Source organism: Triticum urartu, chromosome 4, assembly GCF_003073215.2.
Source record: "Triticum urartu cultivar G1812 chromosome 4, Tu2.1, whole genome shotgun sequence".
In the NCBI taxonomy this organism is placed as follows: domain Eukaryota; kingdom Viridiplantae; phylum Streptophyta; class Magnoliopsida; order Poales; family Poaceae; genus Triticum; species Triticum urartu.
In genome coordinates, this window is record NC_053025.1 from 5,970,097 (window position 1) to 5,977,569 (window position 7,473).

The 7,473-nt window shown below is 48.6% G+C and overlaps 1 pseudogene; it reads left to right on the forward strand.

Annotated features, from left to right (window-relative positions):
* Positions 1 to 4,641: 4,641 nt before the first annotated feature.
* On the forward strand, positions 4,642 to 7,065 carry LOC125554479 (annotated as a pseudogene).
* Positions 7,066 to 7,473: the final 408 nt, after the last annotated feature.

Consider the following 7,473-nt stretch of genomic DNA (forward strand, 5'->3'; position numbering starts at 1 on the left):
ATTCGGGGGATAACGGGATGAGCATATTAAGCTTTTGGTGCAGAGAGGGAGTGGAAACTTATCTGAGTCAATGACATTCTGGGGAAGAAGGGTTAAGATTATTTATGACCCACTCAAAATCTATCCATCATGTTCCATTTGATCCTCTCTGGAACTTTTGGGCATTCCAGACTGGATAAACATGGAACCTCTGAGTGAGTTCACTAGCTCCTAGAACCATCCAGAGCCTCACTCATAATACTATCTAGAGCGTCACTCAGAATACCATCCAGAGCTCCAATCCACCAGGTGTGTTTCCCAGAGCCTCCGGATGAAGCCTTCGGGTTAGATCAGAAGCAAAATAGCTAATTCTTTAAGGCTTCTCACAAGGTTTTCTCTCTCAACCGAGTGTGTGGATATATGACATGTTAAGATGTTAACCCCCACACTTTTGTCCATCACGGAAGCTCCTCATAATAGTCCAACTTTCTTATGAATATACATAAGATAAAATACGACAATTTAAATTGGTCCACTCATTTCTCCTTTACCTTGGGGGGGGGGGGTGTCCTTACCAACTCGTCTACTTAAGCATGAGACAAATACATGAACTTACAAGGTGAAGGTCATTCACCAAAACCAACTTAGGTGTTAAGGTTTCCTTTAACTCTCTCTCCACACCCGAGCTAGTAGACTCCATGACTCGATCAATTTCTTGACCCCTCCTTCTCGGAGTGGCACAACTGGTAACCTTTCTCTATAGTGCAATGCAAATAAAAGAGGCATGTCAGATCGACCATGACACCTGCCTGAACCGCGTCGCCTCACATTGTACCACTTGAGGAGCGGGATTGAAACCACAAGCACAAAGTGGATGAGGAGGAGGAGAAGCACGCCAATAGCCACCCATGGCACATGAGAGGAACCACTCTCCTCTTCTTCAAGCCAGCTACCATACCCTGCCAGTCATACATGGCCTCCTTGCCATAAGTTGACCTGACAATATCATCTCAAGAACCTCTCAAAATATGTTGTCGCCCCGCTTTACATATAAAGCAACACATCAAAGTACACGGCCGAACCATACAATATGGTGGGGAGGCCCCCTTACAAAGCAGATCAAGAGATACAACATGACCCTAGAACAAGCAAAACACCACATTGCCTGATCGAAGACTCCTGAGCTCCACGACAACGCCCCCAAGAGAGTAAAGGCGCGCCCCCGTGACTACCGACGGCCACCGCCGAGCACACTCGGACATCGCCATATCCATGGTCATCGGTGTTGATCCATCAAACAACATGGCAGCACCTTGAGAGCCTGACTCGGACCGACGAGCCAAGCAGGCAGCAAGTAAGAAGGGCGCAACACAAAGGCAAGCAAGGCGGACCAAGTCAGACCTCATACCTGCGCGCCGCCCGATGTCGTTCACCACCAGGAGCTAGATCCGTGCCGCCCGTTGAAGACGCTAACGACCAGGATCACACCACCGTCGAACTAGAACGACCATGCCGCCCTGTCACCACCTGGAAGACCCGAGCAGCGCCACCGCACCGGGCTGAGATGCCTCGCCAGATCCATTGCAAATCAGCACCGCCACCACACTCTCGCTGCCCACCTCACGCCGCACGAAGAAGACACCACTCGGAGCGCCAAAGCGCCCCTGCCACGAGCACACCACGTCCACCAGAGCCCGCCAGGCCGGCCCCTTCCTGCTCCCGAGGATGCGCCGGCCCAAGGAAAGCAGAACACCGCCACCTTGCAGGCCGCCATATCGCACCGTCGCAAGCAGTAGTACAACCCGAGCGGGAACGGCCGACCCCTCCGCCACCACCTTCAGCCCCCCACCGAGACCCGCCACCACGCCGCCGAACGTCAAGGGCCGTGCACGCCCGGGCCACTGTCGGTTCCCGCCGAGATCCGCCGCCCCAGCGCCAGTGGGAGCCGCGAGGAGCCGCCCTGCCGCCACCGTTGGCTGCACGAGCTTCGCCCGGCGGCGTCCTCCGGTGGCGGCATGGGGCAGGGGAGGATTGGCTGGCCGCGCGCTAGGGTTAGTTAGACACCCCTGATCTCTTAGTGTTTTCCACTTACTCCCTCATCTCGGGAACCTGGCCTCCTAGTCGTGCCTTATAGGAGTAAATTGCAAGAAACCACCACTTTGATGGTTAGGTTATCAGAAAACACTATGTTACATTTTTTTTACAGAAACCATCATGTCTAGCATAACTTTTTTGCAAATAACATTGATCGGCGGATTAGAGCGCTTTGAGTGCGTTTAAGACTTGTGGGGCTCACTCGTCAGGAGCTGACTTGGCAGAAAAATGCCACATATGAGTGTTGACTGGTCCACTCTTTCTCCTTTGTCTCCCTTGTCTTGTGCATTACGCCGAACAGCTTCTGTGCGCTCACAAGAAACACATGCGCAGGTGGCAGCCTTCGCTGGAGTCTTGGCGAGGCCGTTGAGCCACAAGCAGGGCCTACGTCGACGTACTCTGCCGTTGTGGCGCACGCCCCGGTGTTCCTCATGGAGCTCATCGCCGATCCTCTTGCCGGAGCTGCCGTGGACGGCGGCAGGGGCAGCACACGGCTGCGACGCTCTAGGCTGCCCCTCATATCAGACGCTCTGCACAAGGTCCCGTCTGCCGCGCCGCCGAGCGGCTGCTCGCTCCCCGCGGCCACCCCGCTCTCCTGCCTCCTCTCGGCGCTCGCGTCGGCAGCATCCGTCGTGTTCAACCCCGCGCTCCTGCCTCCTCTCGGCGCTCGCGTCGGCCGCGTCCGCTGTGCTCGACCCAACAACGACGCCAACGGCAACATCCTTACCGTATCCGGCCCGGCCGCGACGCTCCGCCATCGTCCTCGATCTGGATCGATTCGCTTCTCTGCCCCACGACGACGGCCAACGGCGGGGCCGTCAAGGGTGACCAAAGCGCACGCGGAGGGAGGGGGACGGATGGCAACTTCTTGGCCGGTGAACGCGCACCGCTCCAGCGCCACCTCCCGCGCGAGCCGGCTAGTGCACGTGAACCAGCGCTCGTACGGTGCCGCCGACGGCGAAGATGCCTCCTGTGTCGACGTGGCTTTTCTGACTAGTCAAGGTGCCTAGGTGGTCTTTTTCTTTTCAACTCAGCTCCTAACGAATGGGACCCATCTGTCATAAACGTGTTTAAAATGCTCTAATCCGTCGATCAGTGTTATTTGCAAAATAATTACACTAGACATGGTGGTTTTTGTCAAAAAAAATGTAACTTAATGTTTTTTGATAACCTAGCCCTTAAAATGATGGTTTCTTGTAATATACTCCGCCTTATAGCGTTCATTGAATAACCTGGTCCCTGCCAATGCAATGTGCTTCCAATACATTATGTCTTAGTTCCTATGCCCTAGATGATTTGCATTAATAAGTATAAACTGCTATGCTATGCTGTTTTAGCTTGATTATCTCTCTGTTTTTGGACGGATGATTTAATTGCTTTGCCGTAGCCGAATAGCTATATATGTGATTAGTGCGGAAACTGAATGGTTATGTTTGTGTATATGAGAGGGTCCTACTTCACACCTCTTCTCTATCGTGATTTTGGTGTACTACATGAGGCACGTTGTTTTGAAGAGTGTTCTATAGATTGTGATCAAAATATCACAACAGTGACGCTGCTCTATTTTTATGATACAAAACATACAAAACTTGATTTCCTCATCCTGCGAATGAAGCAACTAGTGAGATGGTACCAAGATTGTCCCGCGGAAAAGGACAAAGCACTTACCTGTATAACTACGTATCAGATTTTGCGAGCTCGGTGTAAACCCCCAAAAAAATTAGATGTCAATTATTTTGCTTGATGTTTGTCTCTCGTTAGTCCTTGTATGTTTGGACAGGGCAACGAGTCTTGTGTGTGTGGGTAAAAGAGCCTTATGTGGTAAAGATGAAGAATGCATGTTTCATGGGCTTCCACAGGGGAGCACACTCATGGACGTCAGCAAAAAATAATCTAAATCTTCTGCAGAAGCTGGCCATGGAAAGGTCGATGAAGGCGAGAACAACGAGAAGCCAACATATCCAAGAAATAGGTCAAGAGGAGTTTTATAGGAGACCTAACATTGTTTTTCGTATTAAAATTTTCAACAGGACTAGCATTGATATTTGAACCACAATGATATTATCTTTGTTGTGTGTCAAATGGTCTAAATGTACTTTTTTTTCTTTCAGAAACACAATACAGACATAGGTGCTATGCACAGAAACCCTACCCCTATGAGCACCTCCGAGAGACGGGGCCGGCAGATCTTGAGATTGACGATCGCCACAGATGCCTCATAGTTGACAGGCACGCTGTACTGCTGAACAAGTAGCGTCAAAAATCCTCTAATTAATTCATGGTAATGCACCAAAAAGACTAGGCAGGTTCCACCACAAGGAACCTGAGTTGTGTTCTCTGCTGGGTCGATCTTTTCGCCGCTCCATAGGCATGTCTCATATGGATAATAAAGTGTCACAAAATGGTTTTTTGAACTGCCAGAGATGACCTGGTCTGTGCTACTTCTACATCCACGCACCAGCCGTGTCTATAAATTGAGCAAAACTACGGCCAGTTTTGTCACGCATGTGTACACGAGGCTTTCAGAACTGATAGGCAAGAAAGCAGCTCCAAGGTCCCCAAGACGCCATGGCCACTAACCCCGGCCTCTTCAGCGAGTGGCCTTGGAAGAGGCTTGGCAGCTTGAAGATACGTGACGAACAAACAAATTTTGTTTACAGCATCACAACCACCTTACACTAATTGACCATCCTGGCACCCATGCGCAGTACATGGTGCTGGCGCCATGGACGGTGCACGGCCTGCACCTGGTGGCGACCAATTGTGGCGCGAGGCCGACCTGGGCTACGTCCTCATCCTCCCGTCCATGCTTCTCTGGGCACTCCACAACCAGGCCTGGATCACCGTGTCACGCCTCCAGAACACGCGCGGCAAGCGCCAGATCGTCGACCGCGGCATCGAGTTCGAGCAGGTCGACCGAGAGGGCAACCGGTAGGTATTAGTACTGGTTGGTAGTCGCGATCGATCGACGCCGTCTATGAAGGCAAATTGACCTATGTCGTGTGTGTATGTGCTGCGTGCAGGGACGATCAGATCATCCTGAGCGCCATCCTGCTGCTCCTGGGTGCCATGTACCTGCCAGGCGGGCAGCACATACCGCTGTGGCGGACTGACGGCGCGGTTCTGCTTGCGGTGCTACACGCTGGTCCCGTCGAGTTCCTCTACTACTGGTTCCATCGTGCGCTACACCACCATTTCCTGTACACACGTTACCACTCGCACCATCATGCCTCCATCGTCACCGAGCCCATCACATGTACATCTTTGTCCCTCTCAGATTAACCAACTTAGTTCATCTAGTTGATAAATAATCACTGCTCAAACCCCGATGAGTTGATCAACGAACCTGCCTCAAATGGTACATGCAAGTACATCTAATCTAATGAGTGATGACTCATCATCTTCTTATGTTCATGCAGCTGTTATCCATCCATTTGCTGAGCTCTTGGCCTATCAACTTCTGTTCTCGATCCCAATGATCACCTGCGCATTAACTGGAACTGCTTCCATTATCACATTCGAGATATATCTGATTTACATTGACTTCATGAACAACATGGGCCACTGCAACTTCGATTTGGTCCCTTGTTGGCTCTTCAAATGGTCCCCCCTCTCAAGTATCTCATATATACGCCATCGTAAGTGTTTCCACTTCTTCGGTAAACAACAAAAAATCTATCCGGTGGCTCTTCTTTAATCCTACTCTAACCTAAGCAGACAAGGCAATGTTTTATCATGGAAAATTAAGTTTCTTTTCATGATTATATGTAATTCTATTAGGTGTTATGAATTCTTAATCCGTACTCTTACTTCTTAGGTTTCATTCTCTTCACCATACTCAGTTCCGGACATACTACTCTCTTTTCATGCCATTCTATGACTACATATACAACACCATGGATAAGTCATCGGACACATTGTATGAAAACTCACTTGAGGACAAAGAAAAAGAACTAGATGTGGTTCACATTACCCATCTTACCAATCTACAGTCCATCTATCATATCAGGCCTGGCTTCGCTCAATATGCCTCCAGGCCTTATACTTCCACGTGGCAAATATGGATCATCTGGCCTGTGTCATGGCTATCCATGGTCCTCACTTGGGTGTATGGTTCTTGGTTCACTGTTGAGAGGAATGTCATGAAGGAACTCAACATCCAGTCATGGGCCGTGCCAAGATACAACTTCCATGTAAGAATTATGTGAAGTTAACAATACCTTGTTAACTGGAGAAATATAGCCGTTGGAGAGAAGGTAACCAAATAACCACCCTTTCCTTTTTGCAGTATGGATTGAACTGGGAGAAGGAAGCAATTAATAGCCTGATTTTAAAGGCCATATGGGAAGCCAACAAGAAAGGGGCTAAAGTCGTTAGTCTTGGACTACTGAACCAGGTATATATATTCAGTTGTTCAACTTCAAACTATTCTTAATCTTCAGTTCATATGGTCATGATTTAGAAAGTACTGATGCAGTGTAGCTGCTGTTGATCAAACTACATATGTGTGTTTTTGGAAAATCTAGATATACAGTAATAGTAGAACATATATGAGTATGACACTCACAATAATATGATGCTATCTGTAACCCAACAGTCCCAAAGCCTCAATGGAAGTGGGGAACTCTATCTGCAGAAGTTCCCAAACTTGGGGGTAAAACTGGTGGATGGCACCAGCCTAGCTGCTGCAGCTGTTGCCAATAATATCCCCCAAGGCACAGATCAAGTTCTTCTTGCTGGAAATATTTCAAAGGTGGCCCGTGTTGTGGCTGCATCATTGTGTAAGAAAATTATCAAGGTTGGGTCTAAATATTGCTTCATTTTAATCACATGGAGAGATGATGTTTTTATTGTACTAACTAACACGCAATTCTACTGTGCAGGTCATATATTGGTTACCTTCTCTCCAACGGCTATATTTCTCCGGTTAACAAGGTATTGTTAACTTCACATAATTCTTACATGGAAGTTGTATCTTGGCACGGCCCATGACTGGATGTTGAGTTCCTTCATGACATTCCTCTCAACAGTGAACCAAGAACCATACACCCAAGTGAGGACCATGGATAGCCATGACACAGGCCAGATGATCCATATTTGCCACGTGGAAGTATAAGGCCTGGAGGCATATTGAGCGAAGCCAGGCCTGATATGATAGATGGACTGTAGATTGGTAAGATGGGTAATGTGAACCACATCTAGTTCTTTTTCTTTGTCCTCAAGTGAGTTTTCATACAATGTGTCCGATGACTTATCCATGGTGTTGTATATGTAGTCATAGAATGGCATGAAAAGAGAGTAGTATGTCCGGAACTGAGTATGGTGAAGAGAATGAAACCTAAGAAGTAAGAGTACGGATTAAGAATTCATAACACCTAATAGAATTACATATAATCATGA